Raw genomic sequence first — 26,269 nt, 5'->3', positions numbered from 1 at the left:
GATGTTAGCCACACTTTTCAATGGAATTGTCTTAAAATCCACACAAGTAGTTCCTTGTGAGTACTTTACCCCCTGAGAGAGAATTGTCTATACAGGTCCACAATATAGTATATTCGCCATATAACGGTACTCCCCTATATTCGGTATTTTGATGATTTTAGCCACTTTTTCCAATGCAATTATCCGAAAATCCACACAAGGAGTTACTTGTTAGTACTTTACACCCAGACATAGATTTCCACAAAATTATATTAAATATTTTAAAGATTTTAATAGAATTTTTAATGGATTTAATTTTTTTTTGAAAATTTTCTAATTCGTTCCAAATGGTGGAGGGCCCGGCCGAACTTACTGCTTTTTTACTTTTTTAAGTTAATTGTATATTTGCAGCGATTTCAAATTTTTGTTTTTCAGCCCAGCAAACTTATCCCAGAATCTGATTTTCAATTCGAATAAAACATAGATAATAGATAATTACTGTGTTTGAGATTTGGCGGAGGTTTGGAAGTGCGTCCTATATTTGTACAAAAAGTACTAAATGATACTAAATTTGGTATTGAGCGTGCAAATAATCCTTGCAGTTGGAAACTTAGTATTAGGGTCGGTGTTCATTTATGGCCTTGACTTATGGAGTTGGTTTCGGAAGTCTATATTATACTTGTATGAAAAGTAGTAAATGGTACTAAATTCGGTATTAGGTGAAGGAATAGGAGGGGTAGTATCCTCAAATTTGATATTGTGGTAAAGAGTGTAGCCGTTGACTTGGCGGTATTAAAATCGCTAATCGGTATCAAAATCGAAACCAATTATAACCAATTTTCATTTGGTTTGTCCATAGACCAAATCATGCAAAAATCAATAAAAACTATATCAAATCTCCCCACGACCTGGAAAATTATAATTTTCATACCCTCAGCCATATGGCTGAAGAGGGTATTTATTATTTGATACGGCCAACACGTGTCTTATCAAAATAACGGTTTTAGATCATATGTCTCTTGTGCCCAAATCCGTTTCAGGACATTTGGAGTCGATTTAGAGATGTCCGTCCGTCCGTCCTTCCGTCTGTCTGTCTGGCTGGCGCGCACGATAACTCTCTAAGGGAGTATCCGATTTGAACCAAACTTGTAATATTATTATCAAGCTTAGATCGAGTTCAATATCGGCCAACTCCTTCTGGTATCTCCCCCACGAAAGGTCGACATTTTCAAAGAAAATATTTTACTGCACAAAAAGAGAAAGGATGAACCGATTTTGCTCAAACTTTGCAAATCCTAATATTTGCACCAGTGTTAGGTCAGGTGCAAAAATGGACAATATCGCTCCACTCCATCAGGGACCTCCCCCTCAAAGGGTCAACATTTTGAATAATTAAAACTCTTATAAAATGAGAAATATGAATCCGATTGTCTACATATTTCACACTACAATATTCTTATTAACCCAAGATTAGGTGTGAAGATGGACTAGATAAGTTCCTGCGGGCACCTCCTCCACAAAAGGTCAAATTTTGAACATCCAAGATGTTCATAAAATCCGAAAGTAATACCCGATTGCATTCCAACTTGCCATATCCCAATATTTCTAACAACACAAGGTCTGTTATAAAGTTGGTAGAGATGGGACCATTCCTTCTGGTACCGCCCCCACAAAGGTTTCAATTTTTGAATAACAACCAGTAAGGAAAGCTCAAAAGTCGGGCGGGACCGACAATATGATACCCTACACCACTATGCATATTTAGTAGAGCTCTCGTAAAAGGTTTATACAGGGCATTTCAGAGCTCTATGAGATATTTGGTACAAAATCAAAATCTATCTAATTCTATCGTGCATTTTACGAACTATAGCTATCTCTGAACCGGGTTTCTCCAAATTTGACGTATTAGCTTCTAGACTGAATTCGGTTTTATGTACGAAAATTCATGCCATTTGGGCTGATATAGGCCATTTAATGCACAATTAATACGAAATCGGATGAAGATATATATGAGAGCTATAGCTATATCTGAACCGATTTTTACTAAAATTGGTGTACTTGCTTCTAAGCTGGTTTCGGTCGGATTTGCCATAATTGATGCTATTACGGCCATTTGGTGGTCAATCACCCGAAATCGGATGAAGATATATATGGAAGCTTTATCCAAATCTGAACCGATTTCTGTAAAATTTAAAACAGCTATTCCTGTGCTCCATCTAATACCTGGTATCAAATATCACGGTTGTGGAGTGAATATTATTATAATATTAATATTATTAAGAGACTAAAACACTAAATCGGATGAAACATATATATGGTTGCTTTATCTATATCTGAACCGATTTTCACTAAATTTGATATACTTGCTTCTAGGCTGAATTTGGTCCGGTGTACTAAAATTCAGTCCATTTGGACTTATATCGGTCATTTGGTGCACAATTAACCCGAAATCGGATGAAAGATATATATGGAAGCTATATCCAAATCTGAACCGATTTCGATAATATTACAAACAGCTATTTCTGGGCTGTATCTTTTATCTGGTACCAAATATCATTCTTGTGGAGTGCATATTACATATTACATGCATATTTGCTTCTAGGCCGAACTCGGTTGGGTGTGCCAAAATTCAGGTAATTTGGACTGATGGTGGACATTTGGTGCACATTTAACCCGAAATTGGATGAAGATATATATGGGAGCTATATCTAAATTTGATCCGATTCTCACCAATTTCAATAGGGTTCGTCCTTGGGCCAAAAAAATATTGTTTGGAAAATTTCATCTCAATCGGATAATAAATGCGACCTGCATTTTGTTCACAAGAATACATGGACAGACGGACGGACAGACGGACTGACATGCATAAATCGACTCAGAAAGTGATTCTATGAAGGTTCTCAAAAGTAACTATGGGTCTATCTCGTTTCCTTCTCCATGTTACAAACAAATGCACAAAGACATAATACCCTTACCACTATGTGGTGTAGGGTATAAAAACGAGCATAAAGTCGGAAATAAGCATCCGGTTGTCTTCAAATTTCACACATGTTATTATTTCCACTAATACAAGATCTGCTGTAAAGATGGGATATATTGGATCACTTCCTGTGATACCTCCCCCACAAGGGGTCAAATTTTGAATATCAATGAAGCTCATAAAATGCGAAAATAACATCCGATTCCATTTAGAGTTGATATATCTTAAAGTTTCCATCAACATAACATCAGTTATAGAGACGGCAGAGATCGGACCAATTTTCTTGTAATTTTGTTCATCTGTATCATACTTCATGAAAATGGAATATTTCGGACCATTATATCCTACCTCAAAATTTATCACATAATTCATATAAAGTGAAGGAAGTAGTCGATATAGTCTACACCTGGCACGTCGCAATATTTTTACCATAATTGTTTAAGTCCGATATGAAATAGACAATACTGCTCCATTCCTTCGGAACCTACTCCATATAGGGACAATAATTTGCATAATCCTAACAGAAGTCGAAATATATTTAAATAATGGAACATTGGCTGAGGGTATACATCTGACAGCAAAACCGACTGCTATTTATACCCTTCACCACAATGTGGTCAGGGTATTATGTCTTTGTGCATTTGTTTGTAACAGACAAAAGGAAACGAGATAGACCCATAGTTCCTTTTGATGATCTGCATAGAATCACATTCTGAGTCGATTTATGCATGTCCGTCCGTCTGTCCATGTATTTTTGTGAAAAAAGTACAGTTCGCATTTATTACCCGATCCAGATGAAATTTTGCACAAATCATTTGTTTAGCCCAAGGACGAACCCTATTGAAATTGCAGATAATCGGTAAAAATTTAGATATAGCTCCCATATATATCTTCGTCCAATTTGCTTTTTATTGTGCACCAAACGTGTAATATAAGCCCGAATAATATGGAATTTTGCACATACAACCAAATTAAGCCTGAAAATAAGTATGCCAAAATTGATCGAAATCGGTTCAGATATAGCTATAGCTCCCATATGTATTGTTCATCCGATTTTTTTATTTAGTCCTCCGAAGCTGTAATATGCACACTGTAACAAAAATATTTGGGGAAATATATCAAATACAGCTCAGAAATGCCTTTGCTTAATTTTATCGAGATCGGTTCGGATTTGGATATATCTCTCATATATAACTTCGTCCGATTTACCTTTTATTGTGCACCAAACGTCTAATATTTGTCCAAATGGGATGGAATTTGGCACTTACGACCGAATTGAGTCTAGAAGCTAGTATGTCAAATTTGATGAGGATCGGTTCAGATATAGCTATAGCTCCCATATATATTGTTCATCCGATTTGAAGTATTTGTTACCCACAGCCGTAATATGCACTCCGTAACAACAATATTCCGAGAAATATGTCAAATTAGGCCTGAAAATAAGTATGCCAAATTTGATCGAAATCGGTTAAGATATATCTATAGCTCCCATATATATTGTTCATCCGATTTATTATTTTTGTCCTCCGCAGCCGTAATATGCACTCTGTAACAACAATATTTAAGGATATATATCAAATGCAGCTCAGAAATACCTTTGCTAAATTTTATCAAGATCGGTTCGGATTTGGATATATCTCTCATATATAACTTCGTCCGATTTACCTTTTATTGTGCACCAAACGTCTAATATCTCCCCAAAGGGGATGAAATTTGGCACTTACGACCGAATAGAGTCTAGAAGCTAGTATGTCAAATTTGGTGAAGATCGGTTCAGATATAGCTATAGCTCCCATATATATTGTTCTTCCGATTTGTTATATCCGTTATCCACAGCCGTAATATGAACTCCGTAAGAACGATATTCGGGGAAATATATCAAATACAGCTCAGAAATATCTTTGCCAAATTTTATCGAGATCGGTTCAGATTTGGATATAGCTCCCATATATACCAAATGGGCAATACAAGTCCGAATTTAAAAGATACAAATGCTTCGGCGTATTTAGTCTTTTGAAATTTAAATTATAATTATAATCATAGCGTGTATGATTGAATTCTCCCATAAAAAAAACTTTTAATTGTTATGTGGTGCTCTACTAAATTAGCAAAGTGGTGTAGGGTATCATAACGTCGGCCCCGCCCGACTTTAAGACTTTCTTTACTGGTTTTTAACTTGTTAATTTACGCTCCATCAAATAATGTTAACATTTTTTAATCCCACACATACAGCCGCCCAGCAAGTCTTAATTTGAATTGCATATATATATATTTTTTTAAAGCAAATTACAATTTTCAATTTTTACAAATTATGAATAATTAAAAGAAATGTAACACATTTCAAAAGACATGACTCCTGGATGTCGTCGACTCGATGTCATTTATTTTGAAACACAAAAAAGAAATAAATTCAAGACTTGTGTCATGTAATCCATGTGTACTACACACAGTCCATGATAGCCAGCCAGGCAGCCAACCAGCCACCATGGCAAACGGGAGCAGTCGTCAACAAATGTTTCTACCGGTTGGCTGGCTACCACATCATGGACAAAGCAAGCAAACAGCCAACCAACCAACAGCAGCAACGATATCAGGAAAAACACAACTGTTGCAAGCTATTAATGTAACAACTCCCGCTAAATGAACAGCAGCAGCACAACAGTGCCAGCAACATCAATTGCTGCTTTTTTACAACAAAAGCAGTAATGGTCTTCGATGCAAAAAAAAACAACACACAGCTATCGCGGCAAAGAGCAAATCAAATAGGACTTAAAATAATGAAAAGAAATAAAGTTTTGTTAACAGCATCCAACGGGCCATACTTTTGAGTATGAATACGACAACTAACACGTTGGTCACGACTTTTAGTCCACATTTTTGCTGTTGCTGTTTTCATTGTTGTTGCTATTATGGCGAAGAGGAGTGAGGTAGTTCCATATGGACCACTAGGCTACATTCAGAAAATAAACGTTTAAAGTTGCTTAGTTTTAATAAAGGTGATAGGTCTTCGTAATGAAGCATTTTCGCATTTAAGACATATTTGATACCATGCCTTCCAATTCCTATGGTCCATAGACCATTGAAATTAGAGAGTATATTATACCCTCCATCATAGTAATACACATTTTACATCGAAATACACATTTTAGACCCCACAAAGCATATATTTTCTTGATCAACATAAAATTTATGTCGATTTAGCGATGTCCGTCCGTCTGTGGAAATCACTCTAGCTTCCGAACGAATTGAAGTAGATTGATAAAATTTTACTCCAATGTATGTTATATCTGCAGGACTTTTGGCATAGAAAATGGGCTATGTAGGTCCACGTTTTGGTATAGCCCCCGTATAACTGTACCTCCCAATATTAGCTATTTTGATGATTTTAGCGACATTATTCACCGGAATTCTTTCAAATTTTGTATCTGAAGTTCGTAAAGGATACTACAGCCTAAGACAGAAAATTGTCTGTGCAGGTCCACATCTTCGAAGAGCCCCCATACAACGGTATCTCCCGATATTCGGTATTTTAATCATTTTAGCGACATTATTCACCGGAATTGTTTCAAACAGAAACTTGTCTGTGCAGGTCCACCTCTTCAAAGAGCCCCCATACAACGGTATCTCCCAATATTCGGTATTTTAATCATTTTAGCGACATTATTAACCGGAATTGTTTCAAATGTGGTATTTGAACTTCGTAATGGATACTACAGCCTAAGACAGAAAATTTTCTGTCCAGGTCCACCTCTTCGAAGAGCCCCCATACAACGGAATCTCCCGATATTCGGTATTTTAATCATTTTAGAGACATTATTCACCGGAATTGTTTCAAATTTCACATTTGAAGTTCGTAATGGATACTACAGCCTATGACAGAAATTTGTGTGTGCAGTTCAACGCCTTCATATAGCCCCCCATAAAACGGTACCCCCGATATTGGCTATTTTGATGGTTTTAGCTACATTATTTACCGGAATTATTTCAAATTTTGTATTTGAAGTTCGTAATGGATACTACAGCCTATGGCACAAAATTGTCTGTGCAAGTCCACGTTTTATAACCCCCATGTTACCTCCGTATATTCGGTATTTTGATGATTTTAGCTACATTATAAAATTTTTTTTTTTCAAGTTTCGCATCTGAATATTATAATAGCTTATGACAAAAGTTGCCTATGCAGGTCCACGTCGTCGTATAGACCCTAATATACGGCTCCGTTCGGTATTTTTAAGATTTAAAAAAAAAATTGTAACGGATTTTTTTTTGAAAATTGCCAATTTGTACCAAATGGTGGAGGATATTCAAAGTTCGGCCCGGCCGAACTTCCAGCTTTTTTACTTGCTTTATGACAAAGGAAATAGAAAAATACAAGTCGCTTTTATTATCCGACTCAGATGATTTTCCAAACAATATTGGAATTGGTGAGAATCGGTTCAAATTTAGATATAGCTTCCATATATATCTTCAAGCAATTTAAATCGGATCAGATTTGGATATAGCCTCTTATATGTCTTTTTTGTCCACCAAATGGCCAAAATTACTCCGCATGACCTAAATTTTGACACATCCTACCGAATTCAGTCTAGAAGCAAGTCCATTAAATTTGGTAAAAATTGGTTTCGATATAGCTATAGCTCTCACATATATGTTTCATCCGGTTTGGGGTCTTAAGTCCCTCGCATGCGTAATCACCCACAATAATAATCTTTGGTACCAGATATCAGGCACCTGAAATAATTGTTTAAAATATTTGGATATATCTTCGTTTTTTTTTTTTTTTTTTTTGCACCAGATGGCTAATATCAGCCCAAATGGACTGAATTTTTGCACTTTTGACGGAATTCAGCCTAAAAGCAAGTGCTTCAAATTTTGGTGGAAACCGGTTCAAATTTGTTGTTAAAGTCCCTCACATGCGTAATATGCACTCCACAACAATGATATTTGATAGCAGGCATTAGATACAGTTCGAAAATACCTCTGCCAAATTTTATCGAGATCGGTTCAGATTTTTATATACATGTTCCTCCGATTTTCCGGTATTGTCCACCGATTTTACGAAATTGGTCCACATTTTGGTATACACCCATTTAATGGAATCGCATGATATCTGACAGTTTAAAACGAAATTGGCAACGTAAACAGACAAAACAAGGCAAAAAAATCAAAAACGGCGCAGGTGTTAACCAATGCCGTAATGTTCTCTATCGGTACTTCGCCAAACGTTGAATATAGGAAAATTATATGCTACGGACTCGGTCCGACAAATTTTAGACAGGAGTCTTGGATAAGGTGAGTAGTTAGGGGAAGTATTTCAGGAGAGGTTCGACCGTATTCATCATATTGACTATGTCCTGCCTAGGGCCAAACTTTTATATTTCGGATACACTGGAATCTTGAGTATGAGGGGTGGTTTTTTATCTTGCCTGGATCTAATATATATATTGCGACGTGCCAGGTTTGAATTCCATCAAATACTTCCTGCACTTTATATGAGTTATGTGTATATACTTTTTGCTGGAAAGTACTGAACGTTTGTTTGGAACGCACCAGAATGTAAATCTAAAATTTCATATATTGGGGGGAAAGTATAAGAAAGAGTTGGCCGAAGTATCCAATATTAAAAATTAGATCCGCGTTTATTGAAATATTGAAAAGCACTAAAATTGAAAAAATCGCTGACTTGTTTCGCCTGAGAGTTCCTCCCATGTGGGGGAGGTGTCAGAAGAACTTCATCGAAAAATCCCATATTCACGTCAGATCCATGGCTGAATGTAACATTCAGATATACTTAGTTAAACGAGAATAAATTACAAGTTTTTTTGAGTTGTAAGGGTTATAGGTATTAACCAGTGAACCAATGAAGTATCAAAAATCGGGCAATGCCGACTATATTAAACAGGATAGGGTGAATTCAGTCAGAATTGCCCAGATTCAGTTCAATTGGGCTAACATCAGCCATTTAGTGCTCATTAACCGTGAAATCGCTCGAAGATAAATGTTGGAGCTATATCCAACTCTCATATTGCTATATCCGAATCTGGGGTCAAATATCATTGTTGTGGAGTGCATATTACGCATGTGAGGGACTTAAACACAAAATCGGATGAAACGTATGAACTATGGTTATATCTTAAACGATATTCACAAAATTCGATGTACTTCTTTCCAGGCTGAATTCATTCGTATGTGCCCAAACCCATTCAATTCGGGCTTATTATAACCATTTGGTGCAATGAACTTGAAATCAAGTAAAGATATATATGGAGCTATATGTAAATCTTAACCGATCTCGATAAAAATTGGCAAAGGTATTTCTGAGTTATATTTGACATATTTCTTCGAATATCGTTGCTACATAGTGCATATTATGGCTATGGAGGAAAGAAATAACAAATCGGTTGAACAATGTATATGGGAGTTGTATTTAAATTTTGACCAATTCTCACCAATTTAAAGAGGGTTCGCCCTTGGACCAAACAAATGATGTTTGGAAAATTTCATCTCAATCGGACAACAAATGCGACCTGCATGTTGTTCACAAAAATATATGGACAGACAGAGGGACAGCCTCAGAAAGTGATTCTATGAGGATCCACAAAAGTAACTATGAGTCTATCTCGTTTCCCTCTCCATGTTACAAACAAATACCAAAAATTATAAAAATATTACTCTTACTCCACATTTTTTTTTTTTAAATTTTGACCCATTGTGGGGGAGGTACTTGATGGAGTGGACCAATATTGTGTATTTTCGCACGTGACCTAGCACTGATAAAAATATTAGGATTTGCACAAACGTAGATGATCCTTTCTTTTTTGATATGGAAAATTATTTTCTGTGGAGATGTTGACTTTTTGTGGGAGAGGTACCAGAATGAGTGCACCGACATTGTCCATCTCCAAATTCGATATAATTTGACAATAATACTGCGATGTACCAAACAGGAGGCCAAATTGGTTACTCCCAGACGGACATCCCTAGATCGACTCCAAATATCCTGAAAAAGATTTGGTCCAGAGAGACCTAGTGTCTAATACCGTTATTTTGGCCGTACCAAATAATGTATACTGTCTATAGCCATATGACTGTTGGTACAAACATCCTTAAAAGAGATCAAACTGTAAGAGAAATTTTGACATTGGCATTCTGAGAATAATAAGGTGCTAAGATTTTGCAAATTCAAAGATGTCAATTTGATTAATGATATCGTATCGATACACCCAAATATATTCAGCCACATTTTTAAGAGGTACGCAATAATGACCCCCTTTCTCCATTCGGCAATTTAGTGATTTAAGCTTTTTTTGGTAATTTTGTCTGAACTTCTATATCTTAAGTTCGTAGTAGATAATAATTCTTCTTTCAAAACTGCTGAAATTACGTCAAAATTAAAAAAGAAAATACTCTCCATCTTGTAGAAAATTGTCTAGAAAGGACTAGTTTCTTTGTATATCCTCCGTATAATACCTCCCAAAATTATTTTATTTCTAAAACTAAAAAAAAAAAATGTTTTCAAAAATAACTTATTTTAAAACAAGTAAGCAAAGGCTACAGTCGAGTGGGGCCGACCGTTGAATACCCTACAACACTACAATAAACGATACAGTTTATATAGGCGAGATACTCGAAAGAATTCCACAAGATATTGTGACAAATAATAAAAGAAAACCATCAGGGTTCGTTCTCTAATTTTCGTATAATAGCAACTTAAACTAATTTGCTCATTTCCAATTTATTGGTAGATGTTGCACGTAAATGGTCTTCCAAAGACCCATAATCTCTCAGAAGTGGCAAAAGATTAAAATTTATTATTGGTTTTTGACTGAAACGTATTCAGTCAGCCACTCAAATGTGCCTGAGGATCGGGCGATAATTACGACCTGCTGACAATTTTGCAGTTTTTTGGTCCATTTCAACCCCTAAATATATGGCGATCATCTCCAAAAAGAGTAGGCTTCTATTCTGACCCTCATCTTATCCCCATGCAAAATTTCGTAAAGATCGGGCCATAAATGCGATCTGTATATGATATCCTGATATTCTAACTACTTAGTTTTGATAGCTGTAGAAATATTACCAAATGTTTAATTCAAAATGAAAATATGCCAAAAATATGAGAAAATTGAAAAAATATGAGAAAATGTTACAAATCCAATATTTTCATCTTTAGAGAGATATTTTTATCCGATTTTTTAGGCGTTTTTTCTTTTCTGCCAATGGGCCATTCTGAATTAATGAGAACTTTCGGTATTTGGTCCATTTCAACCCCTAAACATTTGGCGATCATCTCAAAAAGAAATAGGGTTCTATTCTGACATTAACCCCACCTACATTTTAAATTTCGTGAAGATCGGGCCATTATTGCGATCTGTAGTGTGATTACAAATTAACATGGACAGACGGACAGACGGACGGACGGACATACATAGCTAGATCGACTCAGCTCGGTGAGCTAGTAAGATCCATGTATACTTTCCTATATGGGAAACCAATATTTCGAGGTTTTACATAAATTCTGGCCCAATCAAACTTATAATACCCCCAACACATAGTGTTGTAGGGTATAAATACTGATAAAGTAGATAACTTTTCTAAGTAAGATTTCTTTAGCAAGGATTCTCAATACTCCAAGTAACACAACTGTAAAAATGCCTCTCTCATGTCGATCTCTTTTACTTGACTTTTAAGGCGAACGAACATCATTCAGTTACAATTTTTACAAATTTTCTTGATGACGGAATAGAAGTCCTCTTTGTCACAAGATCCCTGGCCATTACATTTCGTTGAGTGTTCCCAAACTATCCTGAGTGACTTCATGTATCTACCTCCCTCCCTCCCTCCCTTCCACCGCTAAATGACTAACACCAGCGTATTACATCTAAACAACGAACCGCTCAACTATAATGCCTTGCCACTTCTAACAACATCCAATGGAAGTCAACTGGAAACGACATTTTATTGTTGCTCCAAATTACAATTTGAACTCCAGTAGTTTATCGAATATTGTTTGATGTTTTTTTGGTTGTTTGATGTCGTTAAGAGAGTGCTGTGCCGCGATGTATCGACTGAAAATCACACATGTTTGTTGTGTCGGGTTTTGCATGGTGGCATGGCGGATTTGGAGGAGGGGAAAATTGCAATCACCCAAAAAATAACATTTCAACCAGCCTTTGTTGTTGTTATTATTATTGTTGCTGGCCAAAACACATCAAATACTTAAAACCTCACTCTCATTTCACATCAATGGGTGTGCTGGAGGCGCACAAGTGCTATGTTTGCACTTTGCACCATCGCGTACCTGAACTTGTAAAAGTTTTATTCGGTTTTTCCAAACTGAGTTGGGGTGTTTGTTTTGTTTTTTTTTCGCCTTTTTTTTTAAGTTTGGTCTACAATCTGGTCTGTGGAAAATGGTTTCGTTTACGCGAAAAAAAAACTTTGAGGTTGCGCTTCAGATGTTAACATGTGGCCTTTGGCCATGTAAAGGCTTTTTAACGAACAACGGAAAGCTTTTGCCGATTCACTAACTCAAATTTGAATCGGTTTTCCCTTGTAAATAAATTTACAATTCCGAATAGACTTTAACGGACAAAAATTGGTAGCAAATTAACTAGCCGGTTGGAGGAAATTTCTTAAAAAATAGTTTGAAGTGTATCTCAAACTTCTGAAGAAATATTTTCTCATGATTCCGGATCCTGGCTGTTTTTAAGTGTTTGAAACGTCATTATCACATTTTCCAGTAGTGAAATAACTGACTGACCGGGAGTCAACGCCCAGACGAAGCGTCTGAAACTAAAATACGAAAAGTACTAAAATGTACTTAAACGTATATACTTTGCATTGGACAAACGGAATGAGCAATAATTCTGAAATTTGGAATGAGAGTCACTGATGGAGTTCAGGATAGATGTACCAAGAGGTTATTGGAAATTCAAACGATAATTTTAAGAAAAGTTCTAAAATTGTACTAAACTTCTAAAATGATACTACTTGGTATTATGTTAATGGATAGAGCTAAAAACTTGGGATTTGGAATTTTTATATCCTACAACACTATGTGTTGGGGTTATTATAAGTTTGATTGGGCCAAAAATTATGTAACACCTCGAAATGTTGGTTTCCCACATAGGAAAGTATATATGGGTCTTCCTAGATCGCCGAGCTGAGTCGATCTAGCTATGTATGTCCGTCCGTCCGTCTGTCCATGGTAATTTGTAATCAAGCTACAGGTCGCAATTATGAACCGATCCTCACGAAATTGATAATGTAGGTGGGGTTATGGTCAGAATAGAACCCTATTGTTTTTGGAGATGATCGCATCGATTAGAGGTTGAAATGGACCAAAAACAGAAAATTTTCCTGATTTTGCAGTTGCTCTATAGGTCACAATTATTAACCAATCGACGCGAAAATTTACATGGAGTTAGAGTTTGGGACTGGGCAGAAACCTACCAACTTGAGCGGCCATCGGACAATAATTATTACCCGCAAATTATACCCGCTAATAGACCCTAACTTTTATGTTAGAAAATAGGAAAATTTCCACTAAACCGCGAATATTTTTAATCCCAGCCAAATCACAAACACATTAAAAGACCACTTCTGACCATTACAGTGATGCTAATAGCCAAGAAATCGGATATATATAGCAAAATAGGTACAATATATATGTAAAAGAATTGATCTTATTTATTCTGCTTATAAATCAAGAACCGCTGGCCGATTTTCACAATTCACATCAATTCGGAATGGTCTCTTGCCAGAAATTGATAAAATCTAAGAAAATCACGGGATAAAATACCAATAAAAAAGTTATATCTTTTGTCGAATTTTTTTCCATTTTTGTCATATTTTTTATCGCATGCGATTTTTTCAATTTGATTTACAATTTTGAATTTTAAATTTTCAAAATTTTTACACCCCCAACACTACGTTTTGAGGGTATTATATGAATGTCGCAATTATCGTCCGATCCTCACTAAATTTTGCATGGGGGTGGGTCGGAATTGAAGCCTATTGTTTTTAGGATCTGCATTTAGAGGTTTAAATGGCTAAACAATTTAGAATTTTTCTAATTTTGTAGTCGTTCTATAGGCCACAATTGAAAACTAATCGACACGGAATTTCGCATCGGAAGAGAGTTGAGGACAGAGAAGAAGTCTAGCATTTTGGATGACCATTGGATTATATTTAGCTGTAAAATGGACTTTCGTGTGCAATTGTTTTGAATACTTCACAATACTACGGAGTGCGTAAATATTTGCCAAATTCTCCGGGTCAAAAACCTAAGGGTAACCTCTGGGCAGGGCTCTTTGGCATTATTTCAAAAACCAAAACTTCCAAAATGGGTTTGTATATAAGGGGACCTCGAACATATTGTAGTGTTGTAGGGTATCACATGGTCGGCCCCGCACGACTATAGCCTTTGCTTACTTATTAAAATTATGTTGGGTTCCCTATTGGTGCTGAGATTGTGATAACGAGTCGGTTTTGCAATAGTGTACCACAAGTGTACAAAAAGTACAAAATAGTGCAATATTTGGTACACTTTGGTATTGGGTGAACAGATGGTGCTTAAAGTACTATATTGTGTATGTTCATGTGTAGCCTGGACATTAGGAGGTGATTTTGGAAATGTGTACTATAATTGTTTGAAAAGTACTAAGTGGTACTAAATTTGGTATTGATTAAAGGGATAGAACTGGAATACCAAAATTTGATATTGAGGTCGCCGTTGATATTTGGGATTAGGATATGACAGTGGTTTTGGAAATTTGTACTATTATAATAAAAAAGTACTGAATTGTACTATATTTGATATTAACTGAAGGGATGGGGATAAAGTTCTGAAATTTGATATAGATCCCACTGTTGGTGTCTGAGGTTAAGATATTGAGATGGTGTTGGAAATGTGTGCTGTAGTTGTTTTAAAATGGTAACATATTTGGTTTTGGTTGAAGAAAGGATAGAGGAAAGTACTGAAATCCAGACATTTGTTATTTAAATTATTGATGGTATTTGTGTTTGAGATTTGGGGATGGGCTTGGAAATGCGCCCTGTATTTGAACGAAAATTTACTAATGGGGGAAATTAACGAGGTAAAATTTGATGTTGAGGTTAATGTTGGTATCTAAGACGGATTTATGCAGATGAATTTGAAAATTGGTATTGGATATGGATGTCACTATTGGTATCTGTGCTTGGGAACAAGCGCTGATTTTGGGATACGCGTACTATAATTGAATTAAATGTTACTTAAATTAGTTATCGGGGAAATTACAGATCTGAAATTCGATATTGAAGTCACTGTTGATTTCTAGAAATATGCATTATTACATTGAAATAATTTTGGATAGATAAAATTCTATGTGGATTTTTTCAGGAAAAATTACTAATATCCTCCTCGGAAAATTTCAAAATGAAAGATTTTCAAGACTTTTTGGTGCAAGAGGTAAAAATTTTCTTATTATTATTTCCGAAAAAGAAAAAACTTGAATAACATGTAAAGCCCTGAATGTCTAAAAATTTCGTACGGTGTATAAAGTTTCAATTAAAACAAGTAAAAACGCTGTAAGTTCGACCGGGGTGAACTTTGATTACCCTCCACCATTTGGAACGAATTTGGCAATTCTCAAAAATAATAAAATCCGTTAAAAATTCCGTTAAAATCGTAAAAATACCGAATGTAGCTGTTATTTTAGGGTCTATACGACGATATGGACCTGCATAGGCAACTTTTGTCATAAGCCATCACAATATTCAAATGCGAAGCTTAAAAAAATCGGTGAATAATGTAGCTAAAATCATCAAAATACCGAATATCAGGAGAACCAATCATCAATCTACTTCAATTCGTTCGGAAGCTACAGTGATTTCCACAGACGGATAGACGGACGGACATAGACATAGAATTTCATAGAATTTGATCAAGAATATATATATATCCGTTGTGGGGTCTAAAATGTATATTTCGAGGTGTTACAAACGGAATGACAAACATAATATACCCTCCATACTATGGTGGAGGGCATAAAAATTGTTCAGTTTGACAATTTGTGCATTTTGAATACTAACCGAATCGACAATTTTAAAGCGGACTTTTCGCTGACGAAGTAGCGGTCACTCGCTAGTTGTTTTACATTTTGGGCTCTTATTAGATACAGGAGGAACTGTATATGGGTACAGTATTTATTATATGGGTCCAGTATTCGATCATTTTATTCAGCCCGAATTATTCTATCTGCTGTTGCCCTACTATGTGCAGCTTGTTTTTTCGTTTTCTAATATAGGTTTCAGAATCTAAGCCAGTGTATTTATTTAATCGGCACGTGGAACATTTGTCAGTGTTATGTCGATTCATTGTATTTTACATTTAATTTTCAATGAAATTATTTCCTGTCCCCTTCCCACTACAATATTAGATTTGACCCCATTCACATGACCAATTTATGAATGAGAAAAAGAAAATCTTCTTAAACAATAAAATGAAAAAATACCCCCCCTTTGGATATTTATTAATCATTCGAACATTATACAATTAACATGTGTACAAGCCGGCTTTGTTTGCATAATTCTGTCTTGAATGAGGATTAAATATTTTTGGAGGCAAAGACATATTACAAAATTAATTTTTACTTTAATAAATTACACTGTCAGCTTAGGCGAATGAAATATTAGTGGGGCTAGAAACTTAATACCCGCTCTATTTAGTTTCTGTTTTTTCCTCATTTGGCAAGTGGTATTTGGCGTATACCGTAACTCATTTCGACGGCTAATAACAAACTTGTCTCATTACCAAATACCTATGTATATATTTTTTTCATAAGTGGCTAACAGCCCAGGACTAGTTTTGATTTTTGTTAATAATATGACGATGGGATATGTGAATATATACGGGTTCAATAAAAAAATTTGCAACAAAGTCAATAGCCATAATTTTTAAATTTTATTGAATGAAAGCAAAAAATGTTGGAAATAGTCTCCAATTTTAGAATAAGTTTAGATTTGTTCGAATTGGTCACCTTTGGCACGAATTATGGCCTTCCAATGGCCAATGAAACCGTCACACCTACCCGATTGTTGCCCTGCAGTATTTTGGCACTTTCCCGGCCTTGCTTTCTAGGCACAATAGTCCAACGGATTGGTATCCGGAGATTTTGGTGGCCATTGTGCGCTGGAAATGAAGCGAGGTACCCCATTTTGTAACCATTCTTGGGTGGCGCGTGCTGAGTGCGATGGTGCTGAGTCCTGTTGGAATGTACAAGGTCTGTGGCCAAAATGGCAAGGCTTTAATACACCCTCCAGAATATTTTCGCTATAATATTCAGCTTTTATTCTGATGCCACGGTCGTTTAATACGAGCGGAGAGCGGCCATCGGCTGATATGGCGGGCCACAAACTACTGCTGGCCGGCACTTGAGTTCTGGTGACCAACCGAGGGTGAACATTTTCAGCTGACCTCTTTGGCAAGTAAACACGATCATTTTGTTTGTTTACAAACTGCTGGACAACGAATGTTTCCTCATCGGAGAAAACCAAATTCGGCAGTTCACCACTTTCGGCCAAGCGGGGCAACTCGTTAGCTCTTTTGAGTCTATTTTCTTTCTTTTGGGGTGCAAGTTACATTATATTGGAATTTCAATGGCTTTACCCCGAGCAAATTTTTCAATATTTGCCGAATAGAATATTGACATATGTTCAGCTCACGCGCCATTTTTCGGCCACTGCGAAGCGAGTTTCGATCAAGTCGCTTTCTTGACGTCGGGCTACGCTACCAGTATCATGGTAACGAGCGATGATACGAGACACAAAAAATTTATTCACATTTAAATGCTGGAGTGCTCTAACGGTAGCCACTTGAGGGTTTCCAGCCAAATATAAAGAAATCACACTATCACTCTTGAATTCCATCTTACCCTGTAGGTAGCTGTTCGGGAGTAGTAGCTTTGGAATGCGACGAAGACACAGATAAGGACGACGAAGACGTGCTCTCGCTGGGGAATATAAAAAACTTTTTGCAAAATTAAATTAACCCACGTCCTCAACATTGAATTTTAAAAATAAAGTTCTGAACACGAAATATTCATTTTTTAGTAGTCCTTGAAAAATATTTAAAAAAGATCTTATCCTTTTTAGGCATTTGAAAAAACCAAAAAAAAAATTCTCGATAATAACATTTTTAAAAAAATTGTTAATTCTTGAAAAATAATTAAAAAAATCCTCGACTTTTGATAGCCCTTGAAAAAATACTTAAAAAAATCTTCTATAATAAATAATCCTTAAAAAATTGCTTTCAGAAAATCCACACCTATTAATAGGCCTTGAAATATATTTTTCTAAAATCCACTTCCATTAATAGCTCTTGAAAAATATTTTCAAGAAACTTTTTTGCAAAATGGTATTGACCTACGGCCTTAACATTGAATTTTAAAAATAAAGTTCCACGAATCATAGTCATATCCATTGTCCTTGAAAATAATTAAAAAAATCTAATCCTTTTTAAGCCCTTGGAAAAATTAAAAAAAAAGAATCCTCAATAATAATCATTGAAAATATTTCAAATATTTATTTTGTATAATCAAAAAAATATCCACGACTTTTCATAGCCCTAGAAAAATACTTTAAAAAATCTACTATAATAAGTATTCTTTAAAAAAGTTTCTAAAAATCTGCACCTAATAAAAGGCCTTGAAAAATATTTTTAAAAATCCACCTTCATTAATACCACTTGAAAGGGACCTTTTTTGCAAAATTGAATTAATCCACGGCCTCAACATTGAATCTTAAAAATAAAGATCCGCACACAAATCATTGTCCTTGAAAAATATTTTTTAAAAATCCAAAACTTCTGATAGCCCTTGAAAATTAACAAGTTAAAAAGCAGTAAGTTCGGCCGGGCCGAACTTTTAATACCCTCCACCATTTGCAACGAATTTGGAAATTTTCAAAAAATAAAATCCTTAAAAAATTCTGTTAAAATTTTAAAAATACCGAATATAGCCGTTATATTGGGGTCTATACGACGTGGACATACATATGCATTGTTTGTCATAAGCCATTACCATATTCAAATTCGAAACTGGACCCGCACCGACAATTTTCTGTCACAGACTGTAGTTCCCATGACGAACTTCAAATACCAAATTTTAAACAATTCCGGTTAATAATGTCGCTAAAATCATCAAAATACCGAACATAGCGAGGTGCCGTTATATGGGGGCTATACGAAGACGTGGACCTGCACAGACAATTTTCTGTCTTAGGGTGTAGTATCCATTTGGAACTTTAAATACCAAATTTGAAACAATTCCGGTGAATAACGTCGCTAAAATCATCAAAATACCGAATATTGGGGGGGTTACCGTTATATGGGAGCTATATGAAAACGTGGACCTACATGGTCCATTTACGAACTTAACCTGCCTACTGGAAAAATAAACATGTGTGCAAAATTTTAGACATCTATCTCAATTCATTCGAAAGATAGCGTGATTACAACAGACAGACGGACAGACAGACGGACAGACAGACAGACGGACATCGCTAAATCGACTTAGAATTTTACGCTGATCAAGAATATATATACTTTGTTGGGTCTGACATGAGTATTTCGAGGAGTTACAAACGGAATGACAAAGTTAATATACCCTCCATAGTATGGTGGACGGTATAAAAAAAAACTTCGATAATTATTCTTGAAAAATATTTAAAAAAAATGTCCGATATTCATTGATTCTTACAAAATAATAGAAAGAAAATCCACGACTGTTGATAGTCCTTACAAAATACTTAAAAAACTCCTATATTAATTAATAATTAACAAATTGTTTTCAAGAAATCCACACCTATTAATAGGTCTTGAAAAATATTTTTAAAAAATCCTCCGCTGTCCATAATAATGCAATCCAGTCTAAGTATTTTTTTTTAATTTTTATCTGTTTTTATTTCTCTGACAGATTAAAGCCAAAAAATAGAATAAAAATGACTCGGGTCACACAAGGTAGAGATGGGAAACTTTATGATTCTAATTCAAATTCATTTAAGTTCCAAAGAACTTATGTCTAGTTCGAATCCACCTGCAGAGCTACACTACAGAGTTTTCTTGTTTCGCTTTTTTGTTTTCAGGGTCGCATCACCTCTTTCAACTACTAATGATGATCATAACAAAGATGATATTTGATTTGATTTATATGCCCAGCATTTGGAATGGCTACCTGTTTCTGTTTCTGTTGTTGGATGTTATTGCTGCTGTTGCTGTTACCATTAATGATTCACTGTGTTACGTCGATTTCGAGAAAAAAAATAATACTTTTGAACATGCCACAGCAGCGTATCGTAAATCTCGTGTCTGAGCTGTGGTTATTGATAGCTGCCCATTAAGGTCAAGTATTAATTTAATTTGTTGTTTGATGCTTAATTTAATGATTGTTTGGAACGACGCCAGAGCGATGAGACGATGTTCACTTCGCTGCATGATCGAGAAAACAGGGAAAAGAGAAGGGATTAAAAACAAAGTTAAATGTTTATTTATTTAAAGTTGTCGGCAGGCCTAAGAGTTTTGTATGGGTTTAGCATTTCTTGTGAGCGACTCATAAAACAAATTAACTTTATTATGATTGTTACACGTTCAACTAATTACGAAGTTAGAAAGGGGGCAGTTAGGTTCCCCCATTGAGACAAACTTGGGTATTTGAATAATATGCAACAGAGTTTCTCATGGTATGTCCTGGTTGTTTTTTATGTTGCGCTGATAAAAATACTTCAATTGAAAACTTTTACAAAAAAACCAGTAAGGAAAGGTCAAAAGTCGGGTGGGGCCGACTATATGATACCCTACACCACTATGCGTATTTAGTACAGCTCCCGTAACAAAAAAGTTTATATTGGGAATGTGAAGTAGATCATACCAACTATGAACCTTATTTGAATGCAATGGTTGATGGGTTTAGAGTAGTGACAATTTGGGAACTATGTCCAACTCTGATTCGATTTTCAACAAACCGAGCCAAGTTCTCCAAATGGAAAAGTTCGGTTGAATGAGAAACAAGTAAAAACCTGTAAAGAAAGTCTTAAAGTCTGGCGGGCCGACTTTATGATACCCTACACCACTTTGATAATTTAGTAGAGCTCCGCATAACAATTAAAAGTTTTTATAGGAGAATTCAATCATACACGCCATGATTATAATTATAATTTAAAGTTCAAATGACTAAATATGCCGACGCATTTGTATCTTTTAAATTCGGACTAATTCGGACTATGTATTGCCTATTTGGAGCACAATTAATTTGAAATCGGATAAAGATATATATGGGAGCTATAGCCAAATCGGAATCGACCTCGATAAAATTTGGCAAAGATATTTCTAAGCTGTATTTTATGTATTTCCCTGAATATCGTTGTTACGGGATGCATATAACGGCTGTGGGTAACAAATATAACAAATCGGATGAACAGTATATATGGGAGCTATATCTATATCTGAACCGATCTTTACCAAATTTGACATACTAGCTTCTAGACTCTATTAGGTCGTAAGTGCCAAATTCCATCCCATTTGGACAAATTATACGTTTGGTGCACAGTAAAGGGCAAATCGGACGAAGTTATATATGGGAGCTATATCCAAATCTGAACCGATCTCGATAAAATTTAGCAAATGTATTTCTGAGCTGTATTTGATATATTTCCCTGAATATTGTTGTTACCGAGAGCATATTACGGCTGCGGAGGACAAAAATATCAAATCGGATGAACAATATACATGGGAGCTATAGCTATATCTGAACCGATTTCGATCAATTTTTGCATACTTATTTTCAGGCCTAATCTGGTTGTATGTGCAGAATTTCATACTATTCGGGCTGATATTACACGTTTGGTGCACAATAAAAGGCAAATCGGACGAAGATATATATGGAAGCTGTATTTAAATTTGAACCGATTTTCACCAATTGCAATAGGGTTCGATTCGTCCTAGGGGCAAACAAATATTGTTTGCAAAATTTCATATCAATCGGATAATACATGCAACCTGCATTTTGTTCATAAGAATACATGGACAGACGGACGGACTGATGTGCACAAATCGACTCAAAAAGTAATTCTATGAAGATCCTCAGAAGTAAATATGGGTCTATCTCGCTTCCTTCTCCATGTTACAAACAAATGCACAAAGACAGAATACCTTTACCACTATTTTCTGTAGTGTATAACAAATATGAAAGAAGTTACCGAAAAATGAAGTTACCAATGGCGCAAAAAGATATCTAAGGAGACTGATATCTTCTCCATGGAAGCTTAACCTCAGTCCAGCCTTCAGTGAGAGGTTATACCTCAGACTCCGAATCTGACGGCAATAACACAACCGTTGTGCCAATCCCTAAAATCGTGGGAACGACTATAGATGAAGTGAGTGATAGCTTAACGAAATTCAGAAATAAACGAAGTAGTGGTCTGCGGCTCCACGACAAACATTCAGGGAGCAACTGGCAAGCAAAAACGCAAGGTCGCAGGATGTTCAAAAGGGGGTTACGGAAACTTTCAACACTTTCTTGGAAGCGAGGAAAAGGATCAGGTCTCCTAAGGTGCTGAACACTGTGATGTCGCGAAAAAGAAAAAGAGATTCCCAACGAGGACAAAGTGAGTTCGACCATTGAAAAGGCGAGCCCGGTCGTGAAATCAATTGCTAAGCCTGGGGGTTTTGCGGAAAAATGCCGGACCCGGCATAAGAGGAAACGGACGGTTAGAAAATGTAAGAAGCCATTATCTAACGCTAAAGTAGTCAAGAAACCCTGTGGCCACGAAATGCAGTACGTATTGATAAACACCAATATAGGTTCAGGTAATTTACCCAAAGACCACTTAAAAATTATCGAGGAAATGGTCAAGAATAAAATTTTGGATCACATATTGAAAGGTGGTGATCCAATTACCATCATGTGCAGCGGAATAAGGAAGAACAACATTTTCTTCAAATTTGCCCCAAATGCATACATTGCCTCCATAAAGAAAATTATTAGCAAGATAGAACTCCCTGGTGAGGAAAAGATAAATTTCTCGGTTTACTAACGGTCCCTTTACTAGGTCCCTTTGGACCAAATCCGTTTCAGGACATCTGAAGTCGATGGCTTCTGGAATATTGGCCTTAAAAGCGTCAGTTGTCCCTCTCGCACCCCGACCCACATAAGTTCTGCGACTGATAATGCGATCTTCAAAAGCAGGGCGCAAACAATCCTGTTGTCTTCAATTTTTGTGAACAAAAATTGCTTCAACGTGGCCCGATAATGTAACGGGCACTCTTTGATCATTTTGGAGAAAAAAAAATGACCCAATTATGCATCTGGGCCAACATACGCACCGAACAGGGACTCGTTTTGAACGCATCAGATTTTTAATGTATGTACAGAAAGTACTCCAAATGCGACAATTTCGCTTGTTTTCATGCGGACGCACTTTTCGGACACATTCTGAAATACAATATTCTCTCAGCAGAAGGATAAAACTAATTATCTCTTAAATCAGATATTATATAAGTGTCTGCATTCACAAAATAAGCACCACCATATGGAACGAATTTTAAAGTTTTCAAAAAAAAAAAATTAAATCCTTTAAAAATAATCTTAAAAATGCCGAATATAGGAAGTCCCCGTTGTATTGGGGTCTATACGAAGTCGTGGACCTGCATAGGCAATTTTTGACATAGGCCACTACAATATTCAAATATGAAACTTGAAAAAATCCGGTAAATAATGTAGCTAAAATCAAGGAAGGAAGGAGGAAATAGAAGACCTAAACCTACGTAGTAAATTTTCTGTCATAGGCTGTAGTACCCATTAGTCAATTTTCCGTCACATTTCCATTAGGAAATTCAATTCCGGCGAATAATGTCGCTAAAATCATCTAAATACCGAGTATAAGGTAAAAATCGGTCCACGATATCATATAACCCCCGATATTCGGTATTTTGATGATTGTAGCCAAATTTGTCAATGGAAATGTTTGAAAATCCACGCAAGGAGTTCCTTTTGCGTACTTTTCCCCCTGGTATTGTTTATATAGATCCACGATATCGTGTAGCCCCCATATAACGGTACCTCCCGATATTCGGTATTTTAATGATTTCAGCAACATTATTCACCGGAATTGTTTCAAATGAAATCTTTGAAATTCGAAATGGATACTACAGGCTAAGACAGAAAATTGTCTATGCAGGTCCACGTCTTCGTATAGCCCCCATATAACGTTACCCCCCTATATTCGGTATTTTAATGATCTTGGCGTCATTATTCAACGGAATGGTTTCAAATTACGTATTTAGAGTTCGTAATGAGAAAATTGTCTATTCAGGTCCTGGTCGTATAGCTCCGATCGTATAGCTCCGATCTAACGTTACCTCCCTATATACGATATTTTGATGATTTTTTGCTACATTGGATTTTATGGATTTTATGGATTTTATTTTTTGAAAATTTCCAAATTCTTTCCAAATGGTGGAGGGTATTTAAAGTTCGGCCTGGCCGAAAATGTTTTTTTCTTATGGACATTGCAGTCCCTTGCAGTTTTATTTAAAATAGATTTTAGGGATTCCAAGAACTAATTCAAATGTTTATTTTGAGTTCCTTGGTAATTTCACTTATTTGCGGTTCACTCACTTTGCCACAAGTCCAATAAACTCTAATGACATACCAGCGACGTCTCATGTTAATTCGGACGGAGGTATTTTGTTCATTAAGAAGATTATCATCCATTAGCTAAATTTAATGGCTCAACACGAGTTGTTCACAAATAACGAAATGTTTCCCCACCAAATCGCATCAATTAATCTCAGCTTAAAAGGTAAACGAAAATTAAAATTCACCCAAAAAAAAGTGAAGATACCCAAAAAAAAAACAGAAATTAAATAAAGAAGCTTAACAGCGATTGCGATTTTAATGATGAAAACATGGTTTGAGATGAACGTAATGATGTCGGCACCAATACAAAATGAAGTTACAAAAAAGTGTAGGGGACAATAAACTCTCTTTATTGGCAGTTTAATGGTACCGAGAGATGTGCAGGAAAGATTGTTTAGAACGCAGGGAGATGAGGAACATTATTTGCTCCCAGACTCAATACCATGTTCGACAGCGATTTGCCAGTTGGGAATGTCAGATACTCTAGAAACTTAGGTGGCAATTTGGGCTTTCATCAGGCTGTAACATGGGCATGCGCTGAAGCATACAATACAAGTACGACCCGCATTTTGAACCACCCCATTCAAATAAAATTGTTTTACAATTACGCACGTATTTCCGCATTTCCAATATTAGGCTTATTTTCACATTCATAAGCCATTTTTGAAATTTTGTTAATTACAAGTTGTCGTCTTTGACATTCCTCCCGTAATCATTAATTTCTCATTTACTGTCAAACAAAATTTAAAAAAATATGTTTGAACAAGTAAAAAAGCTGTAAGTTCGGCCGGGCCGAACTTTGATTACCCTCCACCATTTGGTACAAGTTTGGCAATTTTGAAAAAAATAAAATCCGTAAAAATTCTGTTAAAATCTTAAAAATACCCAATGTAGCCGTATATAAGAGTATATATACGACGACATGGACCTGCATAGGCAACTTTTGTCATAAGCTATTACAATATTCAAATGCGAAACGTGGAAAAAAAATCTGTTTATAATGTAGCTTAAATCATCAAAATACCGGATATAGGAAGGTACCATGGGGGTTATAAAACGTGGACAATTTTCTGGCATAGCTGTTGCATCCAAAATTTGAAATAATTTCGTTAAATAATATCGCTAAAATCATCAAACTACCGAATATCGGAGGCATCGTTATATGTGGGCTATACGAAGTCGTGGGCCTGCAAAGACAATTTTCTCTCATAGGCTGTAGTATTCAATACGATCTTCAAATGCGAAATTTGAAATAATTCCGGTAAAAAATGTCGCAAGAATCATCAAAATATCGGGGGTACCGTTATACGGGGGCTATACGAAGACGTCGACCTGCACCGACAATTTTTTGTAAAGGCTGTAGTATCCATTACAAACTTCAAATGCGAAATTTGAAAAAAAAATCCGGTAAATAATGTCGAGAGAATCATCAAAATACCGAATTTCGGGGGGCACCGTTATACGGGGGCTATACGAAGACGTGGACCTGCATAGACAATTTTCTGTCTTAGGCTGTAGTATCCATTACGAACTTCAAATGCGAAATTTGAAACAATTCCGGTAAATAATGTCGCTAAAATCATCAAAATACCGAATATCGGAGGCATCGTTATATGTGGGCTATACGAAGTCGTGG

General features: G+C 35.9%; 1 long non-coding RNA gene across 1 annotated transcript in view; it reads left to right on the top strand.

Moving 5' to 3' along the window:
* LOC131801112 (uncharacterized) overlaps nucleotides 1-20,446 on the top strand; it is a 47,782-nt gene extending 27,336 nt beyond the window's left edge. Inside the window, exon 3 of the long non-coding RNA XR_009341703.1 lies at nucleotides 20,084-20,446. This is a non-coding gene — a long non-coding RNA (uncharacterized LOC131801112). The remainder of the gene's footprint in view (nucleotides 1-20,083) is intronic.
* Nucleotides 20,447-26,269: the final 5,823 nt, after the last annotated feature.

The sequence above is a fragment of the Musca domestica genome, unplaced genomic scaffold (assembly GCF_030504385.1).
Source record: "Musca domestica strain aabys unplaced genomic scaffold, Musca_domestica.polishedcontigs.V.1.1 14, whole genome shotgun sequence".
Lineage (NCBI taxonomy): Eukaryota > Metazoa > Arthropoda > Insecta > Diptera > Muscidae > Musca > Musca domestica.
Note: the sequence above shows the minus strand (reverse complement) of the source record. Positions and strands in the feature narration are given on the sequence as shown.